Source organism: Musca vetustissima, unplaced genomic scaffold (genome assembly GCF_032173495.1).
Source record: "Musca vetustissima isolate MV318-11 ecotype Yass unplaced genomic scaffold, APGP_CSIRO_Mvet_v1 utg5370, whole genome shotgun sequence".
Lineage (NCBI taxonomy): Eukaryota > Metazoa > Arthropoda > Insecta > Diptera > Muscidae > Musca > Musca vetustissima.
Genome location: NW_026877879.1, coordinates 1 through 21,849, shown reverse-complemented (window position 1 = coordinate 21,849; position 21,849 = coordinate 1). Strand labels below are relative to the sequence as shown.

Genomic DNA, 21,849 nt, shown 5'->3' with positions numbered 1-21,849 from the left:
AGATTTACAACGTGGTATTAATGGGTGTATTTCTGCCATGGCAATTTATAATGTTGCCACTGACAATTGGGACCCAATTTTAGTTTTCCTTTGTTTACAAAGACTTCCCAAAAACACAGTCACACTGTAGGAACAAGGTATTAAGGATAAATCTGCGTTGTCTTCCTTGAAGGATTTGGATCTCTTTTTAACAGAAAGAATTCAAACTCTTACTTGCTTTAGAGATATTAAGGGAATAGATTCAAATAAAAAAGCTGAAAAGAAGAAAGTTAGGACACATTTTACGAATGCTGCTCCATCTCGTTCTTCACAATCCTCCTCCTATAATACCGGATAAAGAACAATGGAATAGCACAAAACTAGTTCATCTGCCAGCAGGTAGATGAACTAGTTTTGTGCTCTTCCATTTGCGCCATCTACACAGATGGCCACTGAATGGGAGGAAAGTCCGAACTGAGACTTCCTATTGAAGAACTGTGTACCGAAATTTCTCTTCGCCTTACAGATCACAGCACGATCCTACAGGCGGAGATTCAAGATATAATAGACTGCCTTAACTGGTTAAATTCAAATATTGGACAAAATACAACACATATAATTTCGGATAGCAAACAAGTTAGACATGTACTATCCTCCAAAACAGTTAAATCCAAAACTGTAGTGGAATGTATAAAAACCGTAAACTAGGACCTGTAGGAATTATACGGACACCGAGTCACACAACAGAGCAACAGAAACGAGGAAGCCAATCCACTAGCAAGAAGTCGCACTGCATTACCCACAATAGATGTTAGTACTGTCAAACCCTTTTAGAGCAACACGCCAAGAAATGAGGGCATGGGCGAATGAGACACATCAACCTGAAAGCACATCTACTCAAGATTGGATGCGAGGGTAGCAGCGAGAGCTTGTGGGGAAGACAGTAAAACGCTGGAACAGTTCTTGTGCCACTTCCCAGCATTTATATGCCTTGGGAAATAATTCTTGGGATACGATACTACACACGGACAAACAGATCTGAGGGGATGTGAAGGGGAAATACTGAAAGTATTCTTAAAAATCACAGAATTCCTATAATCATAGAGGAATATTATATCAACCTAACCTAATATACATCCTGATCTATCATATATTTTCACGAAACATAAGTGCAATAACATTCACATCTTCTACTACGCATTAAATGTGAATTACTTCTCACTTTATGGTGGTTGAAACTTGAGTTATTATTGCCTTCAACATAAGGTTGTGGAATAAATCAAGTAGTTTTTCTACAATGTTTCAAATCTGATAATTTTTTGTAAACTGATGTTTTCACCTTATCGGTATATTTTTCTGATGCTCAAATATTTGAATATTCATATTAACATTATTATAAAAGTGCTTATTTTGGGATTCTGGGGTGCGCTGACATAGAGATCATATGGTGCATACAACTGCCCAGCTTTAGTACATAGTTCATCTGATTTGTAAATTAAATGTTGAAGTTAGTTTGAGCGGTGGTAAGTGTTTCTTTAACGTTCAAAAAAATCAGTTTCTTGGGCTTGCGGTCCTAACTGTACAATTTGTCTACGTTAGAATTTGTTACTACCCTTAAGTACAGCTTTGTGCTTGAAGGACTGTCAAATTCTAACGAGTTTAGCGCCGCTTTGCATCATATACGCTAGTTACTTTGTAACTATTGTTAATTCGTTTCGCTACTTGGATTACGTCCACACACTACCACAACAAAGGTAATAATATTATTTTCAATAATATTACAAAGGAATCAATAAAACCAAAAGTCAATATTGACAAAATTTTAAAACCATTTGTTTGTATTTCTTCTCTTTTTATTTACGTTGCTACGCAAACATTTGGTCCTGAGCGAGCCGGATAAATTAATTGTTTACAACAATTAATTACATGGTCTTCTTCTTCTTCCCCTAGAAGCTCAACCAGCCAAATCTCATCATAAAACATCTCATCAAACTTCACCTTCATTTCTTTTTTTACACCTAAATAAAAACTATAAGGTACGTAATTTGATTTAAGAGAGTGCATTCGGTGTGTTTCATTTTTTTCGAAAAAAAATATATATAAAAACAAAACAAAAAATATCTCCTATCGGCTTACTGTTGTTGTTAATATTCTCGCTAAGCCCATTTGTGTACAAAGTGATATTTCTCTACGAGAATAATAAAAGAAAAAACAGCGAGAACAGTGGAAAAAGTCTCTAGTCATAGTTCAGTGCGTGTTTATACAAACAAAAAGCCTACATTCTGTTTGAATAAAAAAATAAGGCTATCGCACAAAAGAAAATAGAAAAAATACAATAACAAATTTACAGACACTGAGTGAGCCACACAACAGCATTAACAGCATTAACCATTATTGTTGTTAATGTTGGATGATAATATCACTGTTCCCACTTCAAACCTTTGTGTACGACAAATAGGGTTATTAAATTGGTACTAAAAATTTTTGAAAAATAATTTTTTTGTGTAAAATTAAAAATTTTATTTTGAAATTTATTTTCCTAAATTTTTTCGAAAAAAAATATAAAAAAAAAATTTGGAAAGTCGTGGTACACCCTACAGTCGGCCCACGTTAATACTTATTATACAAAATAATTTTATTATTTTTATATTTTACTATATATATTATTTAACTTGTTTTTTTTTTTAAATTTTTTTAATATTTTGAAATTTTAAACATTTTTGAAATTTATTTTGGTTGTGTGTCTGTGCACACTACATACGACATTTAAAGAAAATTTCGATTTTGTTGAATATTTTTGAATTTTTGGTAAATATTTCTCTCTTTTTCAAAGGTTTTAATATTTTTTGGATACATTGGGTGTTTTTATTAAAACTTTGTATATTGCATATACACTGAGAGAAATTTTTGGTATTTTCCGTACATTGAGGAAAATTTTGTATATCTAATTTTTTTCTTTTTTTGCTCAAAATTGGGTAGTTTTCGCTACATTTAAAAAAAAAATTGTGTTGTATTTACGATACTTCATTGAAATTGTTTGTTTTTTAGCATTCTGCTATTGATTTAAATAATTGGCTCGAATTTTCGTTCAATTTAGCCAAGAAAATACATCTTTTTGTGGGTTTTTCTCATATTTATTACAAATTTCGACTTTTACTGCTTCTATTTTCCGATTTTTTTCAAATAAAGATCAATTTTTATTTGTGGTCCTTCGAGATATTTTGGCTTTTTGAATTTTTTCGGTCTAAAAGATTAGTTTTAATTGTTCAATATGCCTTTAACTTCGCTGGATTTTTTCATCAGAGCCACTGATGCTCTTATTAAGTTCGATGCGAACTTTGGTGATCTTCAAGGTGTCAATATGGACATATACGCCTTAGAAATTCAAGCTTCTGAGGTAAAAGAACTTTGGGCTAAGGTAAAAGATAGGTGTGAAACATGTTTGAACGACCTTCGCTCCGCCGATGAACCATCTGACGCCGAATTTACCTCTGTAGAGAGTAAATATCACGTCGCATATAAATCTTACGTAAACACTTTATCGTCCATTAATAGAAAAGTGGATTAACTTCGAGGTTCCCCGAAAGCGTCTGTCCCTGCTCAATCGAACAATCAACCGGCCACTCCTAGGGTACATCCTCCCCAATATGAGGAAACTTACGATAATGTTAGAATTCTTGTTAACAACCAAATTAAAGCTTTGTTCGATCTCCCAGTTCTTGATAGTGAAACTAGCACAGGCTTAAAAGGTTTACAACGTGGTATTAATGGGTGTATTTCTGCCATGGCAATTTATGATGTTGCCACTGACAATTGGGACCCAATTTTAGTTTTCCTTTGTTTACAAAGACTTCCCAAAAACACAGTCACGCTGTGGGAACAAGGTATAAAAGAGAAGTCTGCGTTGTCTTCCTGGAAGGATTTGGATCTCTTTTTAACAGAAAGAATTCAAACTCTGACTTGCCTTAGAGATATAAACGGGATGGATTCAAATAAAAAAGCTGAACAGAAGAAAGTTAGGACACATTTTACGAATGCTGCTCCATCTCGTTCTTCAAAATCGTCATCTGATAAATCTTGCATATTTTGTCCTAGGCAAACTCACCATTTACGTGTATACCCAGAATTTAGGAAACGTACTTCAGCCGACCGCTTCGCTCTTGTAAAACGGCATAAACTTTGCATAAATTGTCTTACACGAGGACATGATGTTAGGAATTGTACCAGTTTCCATAGTTGTTTTAGATGTAACAAACGACATCATACTTTACTACACCATGATACGGCACAAAATAGTTCTAATAATTCCTCGGGTACATCCCAAACTTCCTCACTATCGGCTAATGTTCCACATTTTACTCCGTCATCCAATGCCAATCCCAATCTACCTTCAACATATTCTGGTCAATCTTCTAGTGCTTCAACTAGGCAGGTATTCCATACCTCGCAGAACAAAACGGTTCTGTTAATAGGAGCGGACTTATATCCAAAAATATTTCTGCAGGGAATTCAATCCAATATATAAGGTTCCTTGATTGCACAAAAACTGTTTTCGGCTGGGTTCCTACGAATATAGGTCATTCTAACAACATAACAACTTTTTCAACAAATGTGCGATATTGCTCTGAAGATTGGCTGTATCAGCCTCTCCTTCGTTTCTTGGAAGTTCCTAAGCCCAATTCATTTTCTCCTTCGGACCAATTTTGCGAGGGTAATTATAAAAGAATCAGACATAAGGACTCCCTTCATAGACAATAAAGGAGTTATGTGACTCAATGGCCGTTTATCTCAATCGCAAACTCTGTCTTATTCCGAAATACATTCTATTTTGTTACCTTACCATTGCAAATTATATACTCTTTTGGTACAACAGTTGCACAGTATTTCCATTCACGGTGGAATTCAGTTAGTTTTGCGCATGTTACGCATGCAATATTGGCTACCTCGAGCATCTCTACCTCCGGAGAGAACAGCCATTACAAGACCATTCGCCACTACAGGCATAGATTTCGCTGGTCCTTTGATATAAGGTCATTTACAAAGGCAACGTTTTTGGCCGCGCTCAATAGATTTATTTTTCGTCGTGGTTGCCCTAAGACTATATTTTCGGATAATGGTACCAATTTTGTTGGCGCATCCAGAGAGTTAGGGCGTGAGTTAAGAATGGTACTTCGTGAAAGTCAAGATAAGGTTTGTTTACAATACAGTTACCAAGGACTTTCATGGAAATTTATTCCAGCTGGATATCCACATATGGGTGGTCTCTGGTAAGATGCGGTTAAAAGCTTCAAGCTCCACTTTAGAAAACACGCAACTAGCATAAAATATACATTTGAAGAGTTATCTACGATACTTTCTCGAATTGAAGCGTGCTTACATTCTAGGCCTCTTTGTCCAATGAATGACGGTCCCGAAAATATTGTAGCGTTGACACCAGGTCATTTTTTAATTGGGTCTCCTATCCTTGCTCCTCCAGAGCCAATAATTGATGAATCTCCCTTGCATATCGTGAATCGGTATCGTAAAGTTAAAGCGCTTACTCAACAATTCTGCTTACGGTGGAAAGATGAGTATCTCAAAAGTCTCCATAAAAGATATAAATGGAAGTATCCTGAGCGCGATATGCAAACGGACGATATATATGAGCAATTACCTCCTACAGCGTGGAAATTAGGTCGCGTAATACAAGTTTATCCCGGTAACGACGGTCGCGTTCGTGTCGCCGATTTACAAACGGAAAACGGTATTGTAAGACGACCAGTAGTCAAATTGGTCATTTTGACCAATTATAATAGCACTTACTCTCTTAAATTCGTAGCCTCTCTTTTTTTTACACAGAATGGAAAATTAAATAAGTAAGATGGCTGCATCTCTTCCTGATGTTGAGGATGATATCCCCATGTCAGATGAGGAAAGAGGAGTAATTGACCAGCCAGAGGAATTCATGAAGGATGCGATTCCCAGTATGAATGATGATTCATCCACTTCCCATACCACCATTGAAGTGGTCAACGTTGCCGCTCCAGTACAGGAGACTATGTCAGCATCACCAAATAAACTTAATGAAGATAGTAACGGGAGCACGGTTTCTGACACTCCTCCAATGGGGATTGCACCGTCAGGTTCCGTCGCCAAACCTATAAGCGGCAGTCAATTGGTTTCGCCGGGCTCACAAGCGACAAAAGGAAGCACGGGCTCGAAAAGTGGAAGCAAATCTTGCATTTTATGTCGACGGCGGCATCCGCTACACAAATGCAAGCGCTTCATCGCCATGTCGCTGGGAAAGAAGATGCGAATGCTGGAAAAGCGCAATAGCTGCACAAATTGCCTTTCCACAACTCACACTCTGCGAGAGTGCAAAATTACGTCGACGTGTAAAGAGTGTAAGCAGCAACACCACACTCTTCTGCACCCCTACGCATCACGTGCTGAATCCCAGCAACAACTCCAAGTCCGTCCGTTTAGGTCAAATAGTCGGTCCGCTGTTTCACGTCCGATTGGTCCGCCTGTACAATTTGCCAATCCTACACATATGCTCGCCATTCAGCCCATTGTGACACTAAGGCCCACTCTAGTGGCACAACTTGTCCTGGGTGAGCGACGCATTCCCATTCGAGCCCTATTGGATAATTGTGCTGGCAATAGTCGCATATGCCAATCATTCGTCCGATCCCTGCGTCTGGCTCCCATAAATCTGGGACCAGATCAATATTGCCAAATTTCTTTGGAGTCAATTTACGACCGGACACAACGTCTTCTCCTGTCGGCTCGTGTAATGGACTTACGGCATATTGTCTCTCCATCTGAGTCGGCGGCCGAAACCATAAAGGATCACTATGGTGGGATGACGTTGGCTGATCCACAATTTTTCCGATCAGGTCGTATAATAATGGTACTCGGACCGGATGTGTACCCGAAAATCATGAAGTCCCAAACTTACTCGAGCCCGGGTTTCCCATGGGCCCAGCTCACCATATTTGGATGGGTAATTTCCGGATCATGTCCAATGTGAGCCTTTGACAACCGCTATACGGTACCCCGGCTTCCACTAACCCCTTTTAATTTGTATTGGTCTCGAGGGCAATCTTCAATTGCCTTCGCAGCTTACAAGCGCCAATTATTTTTATTACTAACTATGAATTGTTTTTGAAAAAATGAATTTAATACATTAAAATTGAAATTTAATTTACTTATTTTTGCAACATAGCTATATGTTGCAACGCTGGCGGCAATGTTTAATTTCAAAACATATATTTCGTGGGATTACTATCCAATTATTTTTTAGCTAATTGTTGTACAATTTGTCCTTGTGCTTGAAGGACTGTCAAATTCCAACGAGCGCCGCTTTGCATCATATACGCTAGTTACTTTGTAACTATTCGATTCGTTTCGCATCTTGGATTACGTCCACAGACTACCACAACAAAGGTAAAATAATCAATAAAACCAAAAGTCAATATTGACAAAAATTTCTAAACCCCAATTTGTTTTTATTTTTTCTCTTTTTATTTACGTTGCTACGCAAACAATTGGTATAAAACTATGATTTGCTCCACAAATTTCTGAACATTGACAATAAAATAATCCAGGTCGATTAATTAAAAAATTAGTTTGGTTTAATCGTCCAGGTGTTCCATCAACCTTTACTCCTAAAGCTGGAACGCTTAATGAATGAATTACATCAGCTGCAGTTACTAAAATTCGAATTTGAGAATTTATAGGAAGAACTACTCGGTTATCTACATCTAATAAACGAAATCCGTCCACTGGTAATTCGTTTGTAGGAATTATGTATGAATCAAATTCAACATTATTGAAGTCTGAGTATTCGTAACTTCAATATCATTGGTATCCAATGGTCTTTAAAGTTACTAAAGGTTCATTAATTTCATCTAATAAATATTAAAGTCGTAAAGAAGGGAAACCAATAGATAATAAAATAATAGCAGGTAAAATAGTTCAAATAATTTCAATTGTATGTCCGTGTAATAAGTATCGAATTACATATATTTTAAAAAATAAAGTAAATATTAAATAACCAACTAAAACAGTAATTATTACTATCTTGTAGACCTAAATTTGCTCATGTTGACATTAGTATCTTATAAAAGTAAAATACATTATGCACTAATCTGTCATGTTAGAAATTAACTAATAAAGGCAATTCATTATATCTGTGTTCAGCAGGTGGAGTATTTTGTAATCATTCAATTGATGAATTTCATTGAATTGGTAAGATTACTTGTCGTTGTGATACTAAACTTTCTCAGATAGTATAGAATAAATAAAAAATTCCTAATAATGAAATTGTTGATCCAATAGTTGAAATTACATTTCGTGCTGTATAAGCATCTGTATAATCTGAATATCGTCGAGGTATTCCAGCTAATCCTAGGAAATGTTGATGGAAAAATGTAAGATTTACACCAATAAATATAATAACAAATTGACTTTTTAAAAGCTTGCTATTTAAAGTTAGTCCAGTAAATAATGGATGGATGGTGAACAAATCCGGCTATAATAGCAAATACAGCTCCTTTAGAAAGAACATAATAAAATAATATCAACAGAAGAATTAGCTAAAACAACTCCTGTTAATCCTCCTACTGTAAACAAGAATACAAATCCTAAAGCTCATAAAATAGCTGGATTGAGTTCCGTATAATGTAGCAAGTCAACTAAAAATCTTAATTCCTGTAGGTACAGCAATAATTATTGTAGCTGAAGTAAAATAAGCTCGAGTGTCAACGTCTATTCCAACTGCAAATATATGATGAGCTCAAACAATAAATCCTAAAAGACCAATTGCTAGTATAGCAAAAATCATTCCTAAAGATCCGAATGTATCCTTCTTTCCTGATTCTTGACTAATAAGATGACAAATTATTCCAAATCCAGGTAAAATTAAAATATATACTTCTGGATGTCCAAAGAATCAAAATAAATGTTGGTAAAGAATAGGATCTCCTCCTCCAGCTGGGTCAAAGAATGAAGTATTTAAAGTTCGGACTGTCTGTAAAGAAAGAAGAAGTAATAAAGCCGTAATTACAACTGATCAAAAAATTCAGCTCGAATTAAAATTCATAATGAAGTTCCCACTATACCAGATCATGCTCCAAAGATAAAATATAAAGTACCACTATCTTTGTGATTAGTAGAAAATAACCATTGTTGCGATTAAATGGCTGAAGCTTAGGCAGTATGTTGTAAATTTATTTATGAGAATTATTCTTTTTAATCAATTAGCTTTATAGTCAATAATGACATTAGACTGCAATTCTAAAGGAGTAATAAATTTACTAAGGCTTAAAAGATTATTCTTATATTGATAACTTTGAAGGCTATTAGTTTATTTAACTTAAAAAAAGAAATATAAGAAAGAAGTTAAAAACAGCCCGAAAGTTGAAATATGAGAAAAGATTAATAAAAGCTTTATATTTGATGATTTATAATATGAATATGTTATTCAGTTATTTTCATAATAATTTAGTATGAAAGCACTATAACATAATCGTATATAAAAATATAAAGTATATAAAAAATAATCGTATATAAAAAATAATCGTATATAAAAAATAATCGTATATAAAAAATAATTTAGTATGAAAGCACTATAACATAATCGTATATAAAAATAAAAATTATGAAAATAATTGATTAATATAAGAAATTTTAATTATATTAAATATGAATACTATAAAAAAGGGTAAAAATGTATAAAATAAAAACTATACTAATTAAATATTTCTATTGTATATAGCTGCTAAAATTCATCCTAAATGATTAATTGAATAATAAGCTATTAATTTACGTAAAGAGGTTTGATTAAATCCTCTTAATGCACCAATTAAACTTGATAAAATAATTCTAATAATAATGGCTTAGAATGACATAAGAAATTAATATTAACGGAACAATTTTTTTTCAAGTTATTAAAAATAATGCATTAATTCATGATAATCCTTCTATTACATTAGGAAATCAAAAATGGAAAGGAGCTGATCCTCTTTTTAGTAATAAGGAAGAAAAAAGTAATTATTTCTATAAATAGTCAGAATTTCTTTTTCCCGTATTTAGTAAAGATAAAATTACTGCAAATAAAAAAACGGAAGAAGCTAAGCTCTTTTTTCCTCTTTTTTTCTCTATTTATACATACATTTTTTTAAATTTTTTTATTAAATATTAAATAATTAAAATTAGTAAATTAATTATAATTATTATTGAAAAATATAAATTTACGTATTTTTTTTGTGGATAATTTCTGTATATTATTTAATATAAATAATTAAATTTTACAGATATATATATATATATATATATATATATATAGATTTATCTACATAACAATTTAAATAATATATAAATTTATTACACTATTAGAATGCTATATATTAATAAATTATTTCATAATAAATACTATATTTACCCAATTATTTAATAATATATCAATTATATATATATATATATATATATGTTAATTATATATTAAATGGACAATAAGGATTAATCGTACTATTATGCTTAACTGGATTGTTTAATGTTTTTTTTTTTTTTTTTGCTATGGATTATTAGATAAATATTGATTAATTAAATATTTATATATTAATATTTATCTATATATAAATTGGTATATAGACTAAATTTCAGATTCTGGATTGCAGGATTTTTTACAAAATTTCGAAATTTTTTATTAAATTTATAAAAAAAAATTTAAAAATTTATATTTTGTATTGAAAAATTGTAAATTAATTTAATTTTCATATAAATAATTATTGATTTACAATTTTTAATTATATAATTTATGAATTTATTTTATTTATAATAAATTTTAATTGTTTTAAATTTATAATAAATATAAACACTTATATTTAAATATAATTGGTAGTTTTATATATAAAAATTAACATACAATATCATTAATTAGGAAATTGTAATTTTTGTATTAGGGGTACAATAATTATTATTCATTATTTATATATTCATAATTAATTTTAATTTTATATTAGGGGATACAACATTAATTGAATAAAAGTTTTGAATTTATTTTTAATTAAAAGAAATAAAATGTGAGTAATTACCAATTTTAGTTTATTTAATTGTTAATATATTAATATTAATATGAATATTAATATTTTCTAATTTTAATTATTTAATTAATTTATTTTTATCTAAAATTGTAATTTTTTTTTTAAAATTTAAGTATACAGTTTTATTTTAGCTTATAGATTTATTATTAGTTTATTTTATATGCAAATTGTATGTATGAATTTTTATTTATTTAAATAATATTTTGTTTTTGCAAAATAGTCAGGCTTAATCCCAGTTTGTTGTTTGTTTTTGTTGACCACGAAGTCAGGCGCCAACGAAACGAACTTCTCATTGGGGTCGTATCGCTGGTAACATAAGAACTTCGAATTGTCACAAGAGACATTTGGGTTTGAAAGGTTTTTTTGTAAAGAAGCTATTAATAGCTTCTGGGGAGAATATCGCAACAAAAAACTAAGGGAACTGATGAGGATCAGTGGCGAGATCCGAAACTATAGTCTTCCCTGCCTTACCCTCGGCGGACAATGCCATACATTCCCCACTAATAAATAGTTGTTTTTTATAAAAACAACAAACTGTGATTAAGCCTGACTATTTTGCAAATACAAAATACAAATGGTATCCCAAATAACCCGTCAACACTACTGATATTTAAGTAATAAATAAATTACTTTATATTCGCAGTAATTAGTATTATTAAATAGAGAAATCTAGAAATAGTAATATTAAATAGCCAGCAGCCGCGGTTACGCGAATAATGCAAATAAATTTTGTCAGTTAAAGTTAAATAGTTTTATTGAAAATAAAATATAATTTGTTAGGTGAAATATTTAAATTATTAATTATTTTATTATAAATTAATTGAAGCTTGAAAATTTTAATAATAAACTAGGATTAGATACCCTTTTATTTAAATTTTAAATATAAATACTTAGGTCGTAGAAGTTATGTTCTTGAAACTTAAAAAATTTGGTGGTATTTTAGTCTATTTAGTGGAACCGGTTCTGTAATCGATAATCCACGTTGGACCTTACTTAAATTTGTTTAGTTTTTATACCGTCGTTATTAGAATATTTTATAAGAATGTTAATTTTCAAAATTTTTAATTTTAATTATAGTGAATTAGTATTGTGAAAGAAAACTGAAATAATTTGAAAAATTATTATTTTAAAAGAAAATTTATTTTATTGTACCTTGTGTATCAGGGTTTACCAAATAAAAATTAAATTTTCTCGATTTTAAAAGAGTTAATATATTATAAAAGTTAATGTGACAAAATTATTTTTAATAATATATTAGAAATTAAATGTTATTCGTTTTTAAAGGTATATAGTTCTTTAAGAAAAAATATAATTTAGAAATTTTATATTATTTAATTCATCCAGTTCATCAGTGGCCTTTGCTTAACGTTGACGCATTTTTTTCTATAATGGCATCAATTACGCCAAAATCGCTGTGTGCAAAGTGTTTTAAACCTTTAAATGCTGAAAAATATATAAGGTGTAACATTTGTTGTTGCCGGTTCCATTATATCTGCACTGAAATTGTTGATGTAAATATATTTGAAGTTATTAAAAAAACTAAAAATATATTTTATAATTGCAATGAATGCATAACAATCTCGAGAGAATTAGTTTCTTCCGTGTCTATGCTCTCAATTGAAGTTAGAGAGCTTAAGAAAATGCTGGTTGATTTAATTTGCCAATTTGATGTTTTAAAAGGAGCTGAAAGTCATAATCTCAATACCGGTTTGTCTAGTTCTGCTGCTCTTGGCATGATTAGCCGAATGTCTCTCTCAGATAATCATAATTTATCTAATATCTCACCACTTGGTGTTGTTGCTGCTAATGCTGATCCCGTTTCCATAGAAGCCTCTCATTTATCTGTTGTGAATGCTGGTTTTAGCAACACAAGCAATGCAGTTAATGAGTCTGTTGTTATTGTTGCAGATGCTCCAAACAGAGAAGCCGCACAATTATCTATCAATAATGTTATGCGTGATGGTATTGCTGATAATGCAGTCTGCGGTGAACGCATTAGTTTATCAGCTGGTGCCTCTCCTCATGGTCTCTCGTCTTTAAATCATAACCCAACGAACAATGTTGATGGGGTTAGAAATATAAGTAATGTTAAACATAAAAAACGGTTTTTGGTCAAAGTTCAAGTAACGAGTTGGATGTCGTAGTACAGAAAAAATGGATTCATTTATCATCGTTTAAACCTACTGTTGTTGCTGAAGATATAATAGCCTACGTTGAAAAGCACTCTAGTATAACTAGAAAACATTTAACGTGTTATAAGCTTGTAAAAAGCGATGCAAACCTTGATGAACTGAGAAGTGTTAATTTCAAATTGGGTGTTACAGCTGATTTCTACAATGAAATTTTTAAGCCGATGTTATGGCCATCGAATGTGAGAGTGCGGCCATTTCATTATTTTCCCAGGGTCCAACAGGAGCAACCTCCAGCTTAACCAACCATAGCTTATCCTCTCTTAAAATATATTATCAAAATATGTCTGGTATACGAACTAAATCTTCTGATATTTTTATGGAAACATCACAATGTAGTTATGATGTCATTGTTTTTGTGGAAACGTGGCTTAATCCTGATTTTTATGATGGTGAATTTTTTGATACCAAGCTGTATAAATTGTACCGTAAAGATCGAGACATAGCTAAAACTGGATGTTCTCGTGGTGGTGGTGTGCTTATAGCTATTAATCTATGTTTTAATTCCGTATTAATAAATTTGCCAAATAACGACAGTTTATTGGACCAACTTTGCGTGCGTATCATCGGTGCTACTAATTCAATTTATATTCTTGCTTCGTATATCCCACCTAAATCGCCAACAAGTCTTTATGATGCACATATCCAAAATATTGTTGATAATGTTCCAGAATCTGAAAATGATGGCTGTTTTATTGCCGGTGACTTTAATCTATGTAAATTAGTATGGTTATCATACCCTAAATCATCATTTATGTATGCTCATAATGTGAATTGTTTTCCAAACTATTTAAATAGATATTTGGATTTAATATATTTAAGTAAGAATATTAACTTCAAAATAGAATTATCAGATCATCCAATATGTAACGTTGATTTAAATCATGTTGCGCTTGTTGTAACCATTGAATTTTACAGTTTTAGTTCTAATATAATTGATAACTCACATTTTGATTTTAAGAGATGTGATTTCAATATTCTAAATGAAATTATTCAAAGTTGTAACTGGGAAAGTTTATTCATAAATAAGTCCATAGATGAATGTTTCGATATTTTTCTTGTTAATATAAAGGGAATATGTTTTGAGCATGTGCCTACATTGAATCCTATTAAGTATAAAATACCATGGTATACCCCAGGTTTAAAAAAAACTAAAGAACCTCAGGAACAAATTTTACAAACTCTATAAATCCACAAATTCTTTTGAAAATCATAATAAATATAAGCACTATAGCAGAGAATTTACATTCCTTAATAAGTTTTTGTACAAACAATATATTCTTGATTTTGAATCTAAAATTAATAATAATCCAAAGGCATTTTGGTCTTTTATTAAACAAAAGAAATCGTCCAGTGATTTTCCAATACCAATGGTGCTTGATTGTAAATATGCAACATCTTTCAAAGATATTGCTGAATATTTTGCTTCATTTTTTTAATCCAATTTTGTCCCAACTGATGTTGCAGATAACAACATTTCGTTGGATTTTGTTAAGGAAGTCATAAATATGGGTTCTATTAAATTAAATGAAACAGACGTATTACGTGGTTTTGAAATGTTGAAAGATTCAACTAAAATTGACATTGATGGTATTTCGCCTTATTTCTTAAAACAGTGCAGTAAATCCATTTGTTTTCCCTTAGCTCATATTTTTAATCTCTCTTTATCTAAAGGTTTATTTTTAGATAGATGGAAGATTTCTTCAGTTACCCCTGTTTATAAAACTGGTGCTAAGAATGATATAAAAAACTATAGACCTATATCAAAATTATCCAGTGTTTCCAAGCTTTTCGAACATATTATATTTAATTTCCTTTTTAACTCAGTTCATTCATTTCTATTAGTTTCTCAGCATGGTTTCATAAGAAATAGATCAACGGTGACAAATCTTCTTCTTTTTACAAATTATTGTATTTCCAATTTTGAGGATGGATATCAAGTCGATGCTATCTACTTTGATCTTTGTAAAGCATTTGACAGAGTTTCACACAAAATTTTATTGGCAAAGTTGCATAAAATAGGTATTCATTCTTCTTTTCTATTATGGATTGAGTCATATCTTACTAATAGGCTTTGTTTTGTTAATGTTGAAAGTTTTAATTCTGACTACTACGTTGCCACTTCTGGTATACCACAGGGTAGTATTTTAGGCCCCCTATTTTTTATATTATTTATAAATGATATTGATTCTTGTTTTCTTTTTGGGAAATTTCTTCTATACGCGGATGATATTAAATTATTTGCAAAAATTTCCAGTTTTCAGGATTCTAAATTATTACAAGCTGATATAAATCGATTATTTTCTTGGAGTCAATTAAACAAATTGGATTTCAACATTTCTAAGTGTGTTCACCTACCATTTAGTAGGCGTTTACAAAAAATTGATACTCAGTATCAAATTAATAATATTTTATTGTCAAAAGTATATACTAAACTTGACCTTGGGTTTGTTTTTGATTATGAACTTTCATTCAAATATCATATTGATTATATTATGCCTAGAGCTTATTCGACTTTAGCATTTTTAAAACGCAATTGTAAAGAATTTTCCGATCCATATACTCGTAAATTATTATTTACAACTTTCGTTCGATCTAAGCTTGATTATGCTTCAATAGTATGGAATCCATATTATGCTGTGCACATTAATCGCTTGGAAAGGCTACAAAAAAGTTTATCTATTTTGCTTTATATTCATTAAAGTTTTCCTTACCTCTGCCATCTTATGAATCTAGGTGTAAACTTATACATCTGGATTTATTGAGTGATCGTAGATCTAAAATGTCTATCATTTTTCTTTATAAATTGGTTTGTGGATATATAGATTGTCCTGATTTGCTTCGGTTAATTGGATTCAAAGTACCGAATATTTTCATGTAAAGACACATAATAGTAACTATGCCCAAAATGAGCCCATTGTAAGAATGCTTAACCAATTCAATCTAATAAATATAGAATTAAGTTTGGATTTTACTTATACTTTAGATAAATTTAAAGAATTATTAGATTTACACTTTATCTCATAATAATCTAGTCTGTAAGGATTTATACTTCCATAGACTGAAATAAATAAATAAATAAATGAAACCAGCAAGCAAAGTAGTAAAGACGGACTGGGCCGACTACGCTATGTCAGATCGAAGGATATATAGTGACTTTGGTGCACCACTTACATAAAATCGGACGGAAATATATATGGGAGCTACATCTAAATCTGAATCGATTTCAATAGGATTCGTCCTTGGGCCAAATACATTAGCTGTGTCAAATTTCATCCAATTCGAATCAAAAATGCGACCTGTATTTTGTTTAAAATTTAATATGGACAGACGGATGGACATGCATAAATCGACTTAAAAAGTAATTCTATGCACATTCTTAAAAGGAACCATGTGTCTATATCGTTTCCTTTTGCGTGTTACAAATATATGCACAAAGACATAATACCCTGTACCACAGTGTATCCACGAAATGGATAACCCTTTATATGTGACCAAAATATTATTTCACCCCTTTTTGCTAGTGTCACCACTACTTTTATGGTTTAATTGTGAATAGACATTAAATTGATATTCCTGACGGAGACCACATAAAGGATTTTTAGGCAAGCTTTTCAAACAAATTGACAGCAATTTAATATTTTTGATTGTCATTACGTCTCAAATCTTTAAACCAAAAACATATCAATTATTATCTAATTGAATGCCCAGTCATTCTACCAAAATTTATAGAACTCAATAAATATTTTGTATTCCGGGACGTTGGTGGTTGGACAATTTCTTCACCACACTGTGGTACAGGGTATTATGTCTTTGTGCATATGTTTGTAACAGGCAAAAGGAATCAAGATATACCCATGCTTCCTTTTGAGAATATGCATATAATCACTTTTTAAGTCGATTTATGCATGTCCGTCCGTCCGTTTGTCTGTCCATGTTAAATTGTAAACAAAGTACAGGTCGCATTTATTATCCGAATTGGATGAAATTTGGCATACGTCACTTATTTGGCCCAAGGACGAACCCTATTGAAATTGGGAAAAATCGGTTCAGATTTAGATATAGCTCCCATATATATTTTCGTCCGATTTAAGGTAAATGGTGCACCAAAGTCCCTATATATCTTTTGATTTGCACGAAATTTGGCACAGCGTACTTAATTAAGCCTAGAGTGATGTGTGCTAAGTTTCATAAAAATCGGTTCAGATTTATATATAGCTCCCATATAGATTTTCGTCCGATTTAAGGTAAATGGTGCACCAATGTCCCTAAATATCTTTCGATTTGCACGAAATTTGGCACAGCATACTGAATTAAGCCTAGAATGATGTGTGCTAAGTTTCGTGAAAATCGGTTCAGATTTAGATATAACTCCCGTATATATTTTCGTCCGATTTAAGGAAAATCGTGTACTTAAGTCTCTGTATACCTTTCGATTTCCACGAAATTTGGTACAGCGTACTGAATAAAGTCTAGAATGATGTGTGTTAAGTTTCGTGAAAATCAAAAATGCGACGTCTGTTAAGATTCATCTGTTGAATTTACCCAAAGTGGTGAAGGGTATCATATAGTCGGCCCGTCCGACTTTACCACTTTCATTACTAGTTTTTAATACAAAAGACATGTATCATTTGTATTTCCGTTTATTTTTGAATGCCCATCTCATGGTGAAGGGTATTAAATGCTCAGCAGGGTTAGGGACATAACATCGTTTCTAATTGTTTAAGTTATCCTAAATTTTTAATTGAATGTTTAAAAATTATTCCCGCTGTACAAAAACGTTTATTTCCACCGCATACCATTAAATTACCCTTTATTGTTTAAAGGAATTTCTAATCACTATTTAAATAGCAGGGTCATATTCATACAACTAATACGAATACAATATGATTATGCCGAAACCCCAAATAATGTAATTAGCCCTACTGAAGCCCTATTATTATTGTATTAAACTTCCATTAGCAATTTCTATGTATGCATGTATTTATGTAAATCCTACCGCAAGCCAGCCCTCAATTTATTCAACTAGAAAATCCATTCGGCAAACAATGGAGGTTCACATGTTGCACAACTATGCCATGAACTTCATTATAATTTCTGCATAGGGAATATTGCGTGGAACTGTTGGTTGGATGGTTTCCCATAATCCTACGATAGACAGATTATTATTAATATTTTATCAATAAACTATGATCGGGCCATCGGTATTGGTTATCTGTACTTTATGGATAAACACGGGGCAGCGAGTGAGTGAGTGAGTAGGTGGTCAATGTGTGTAATTAGTTGCCACCAAAATGTTGATGATAATAAACTTTTGTTTTTGTTTTCTGGCGAAATTTCGTTAACATCAATTTTAGGGTTAAATATTGATGCTGGGATGGTGGAATGTTATTAAAAACCACACTGAAAAACCGCAGACAATTGGAACTTTTCCATGGTGAGTTTATCGAATTTATTTTATCCGGTTGGTTTATGTGGTTGTTTTTTGCAGTTGTTGTTATTGCTGTTCTGTATTAGATTCAGTGTTTGGCAAGTTTGCATAATACATATTTACTGAACTAATAGAATAGCAATGAGCAGGGTAGTGAAAGTGCATGATGCTGATTATATATGGATTCCTATTGAAAGTAAGAATAGAAAATCATCCTCTGTGTTGGATGTGTGTGTAATGTTATCATTTTTTAGACCATCAGCCGCTAAAATGAAACTTTCAAATTTGAGATTATTTCTACACGAATTTATTAATTCACATTCAAAATGAACTTGTTAGAGTATAACCGAATCTTGCCAAATAAAACACCAAAATTATATATAAATTTTAATGGGGCCTATATTTAACCCTTTGCATGGGGTGAAAAATATTTTGACAAAAATGGCATTTAAACTCATTTCTTGACAAAGCTCTTTAATAAAGGACGTGAATAAACAAGTTCTTCCCAAAAGCTGCTCAATATAGCACACATTTTTTATACCAAACATCCTAGAAGAATAGCAAAATCTTCTAGGATGTTTGGTATTGCAAATGGTATTTATCGGAAGAGGTATTGGTATATCTCCCATATAACGATACCTCTTAATATTCGATATTTTGGTGATTTTGGACATATTTTTAACCGAAATGGATGTAATTTGGTATAGCAAATCTAAAAAGTATCGGCAAACTTTTAAGTGTAGTGGCATCTCCCAAATTTTTGGTATTTTGGTGGGATTTGGACTCGTTTTTTGACGATATTAGCTGTAATTTTAAATGCAGAAAATCTGCAGTATATGGTATTGCAACAAAATTTTGTATTTTGAGGAATTCGGTATGTTGAAGGTCCAATTTTTCAACCTGAGAGTCTGTAGTTTGATATTTTTTCTTCTATTTATCCTAGCAGCAATTCACTATGTCATGGCACCCGATCAATTTTGGGAATTTTCAATGTGCTCCACATGTTGGAGGTTATGGAAGGTCAGCCCTGACCAAACTCAACGCCTTTTTATACCCTTCACCATAAGGCTATCAGATCTGCCTATGACAAATTATAACGGGGTAGCCACCATATAGCTGTACACCCAATATTCGGGACTTTAATGTTTCTGGGCGCATGTTTCTACCTAATTGTTTGTTACTTTGGGTTGTGATATGGTAGTAAATCTTCCCACTAAAAATTATCAATATTTGTCCACCGTTTAGGGAAGCCCCCACATAACGCTACTCCCCAAAGGTCGGTAGTTTGCGGAGCTGGAGCACTTGTTTCAACCAATTTAATATTTTGGATTCTCATTGAGTAAAATGCCATCATCGTTCTCGCCCTTATTTTTTGGAACGTTAACATAATACATTGAGATGAGATTTTTTAACTCAAAATATTCTACAAAAATTTCGCTCCAAAAATCCGGATCCCCAATATTTGGATTTTATACGCGTTATACGCGGATTTTATACGCGCCACCACACTGTGTTAAAGGGAATTATAACATTGTGCATATGTTTGGTCCCTTTTGAGAAAATGCATAGAATTACTTTCAGAGTTTGTCTGTCCATGTCCGATTTGAATGAAATATGGCACAAGTCACTTATTTGACCCAAGGACGAAACCTATTGAAATTGGAAAAAATCGGTTCAGATTTAGATATAGCTCCCATATATATTATATTACGATTTTAACTAAATGGTACATCAACACAAAATATTTTTCCGATCGAGACAAAATTTTGCACAGGTTTTTAAATTAGGTCCAGTTTAATTTTGTTTTGTTAAAATCGGTTCAGATTTAGATATAGCTCCAATATGCAGTTTTGTCCGATTTTATGTAAATGGTCCACCAAATTCTCAAGGAGTGTCCGACTGAGACAAAATTTTGTACAGCGTACAAAATTAGGTCATGTTTAATGTCTGTGAAATCGGTTCATATTTAGATATAGCTCCCGTATATAGTTTCATCCGATATTAGGTAAATGGTGCACCAAACTCCCAATACTTTAAATCGGTTCAGATTTAGATAAAACTCCCAAATATATTTTCATCCGATTTAATGTAAATAGAACGCCGAAGAGCCTATGTCTGTTCGATTTACACGAAATTTAGAAGAGGTGAGTTTAGAATGATGGGTATAAAATTTGCAAAAATCGGTGAAGAATTAGATATATCGCCCATATATATTTTCGTCTGATTTTATGTATGTAGTTCACATCTGTTCCATATACAGGAGGTGAAATTGTGGACAGCGTAGCATATCAAATGGTATATGCTACATACATATATAATTTTGCGCGGTTTCATACAAATGATACACCAGTGAATCCAAGTCTTACCGATTAACATGGACTTTCTTCCATGTGATTATAAATGGTTTTAGCTTTCAAATGATATGCATCCATCATATCATTGATTGGCTTCAAAAATTTAGAAATATTTCTCACTCGATATGATCAAAGATTTGGTACACTGTGTATTTAATGAATGAAATGAACCAAGAACTTTTTGTCTGTTTTTCTTGTTTGCACTAGACCCCAATATTGCATGTTTTGAAATTAAGCAGAAATTTGCAATAGGTTAACGATATTGAAAATTACTTTAAATATTTACCCCAGAGATTTAAAACAATGAAATTTTAGATACAAAGACCATATATATAAATATTCGAGCCAGTTATTTTCGATCTTCCGAAGCAAATCTAAATTCTTCTGTTCTTCGTGTTAAATTTAATTTTTAAATATTACTTATGTTTAATTTTAAATTAAAAATTGCATAATATGCTAAGCAATATACCATTCTGAAATCAATTTGTAAAAAGTTTTATAGTAATCAATAAATATGTTTGTATGCAAATATACAAACAATTCACTTAATTACCCTTACTCTCGATTGTCACTGCATATGTAGATATTACTTCAATGTTTTTGTTCTTATTGTGAAATGTCAAACTGGTATTTGTATGTTTATGATTTATGTCATTTATGAAGATTTCTATTTAGCACTTAAAAACAATTTTTACATAGTTGTTGATGAATTATTGAAATATTTTTCCATTCAATTAGTCAATTTCATTTCAATTGATTTATCCATTTATTTAAAATGGAATAGACGATTACATTACAATATTTGTGTA

At 31.7% G+C, this 21,849-nt stretch overlaps 1 pseudogene; it reads right to left on the bottom strand.

Moving 5' to 3' along the window:
- Window positions 1-8,110: 8,110 nt before the first annotated feature.
- On the bottom strand, window positions 8,111-9,091 carry LOC133322561 (cytochrome c oxidase subunit 1-like; annotated as a pseudogene).
- Window positions 9,092-21,849: the final 12,758 nt, after the last annotated feature.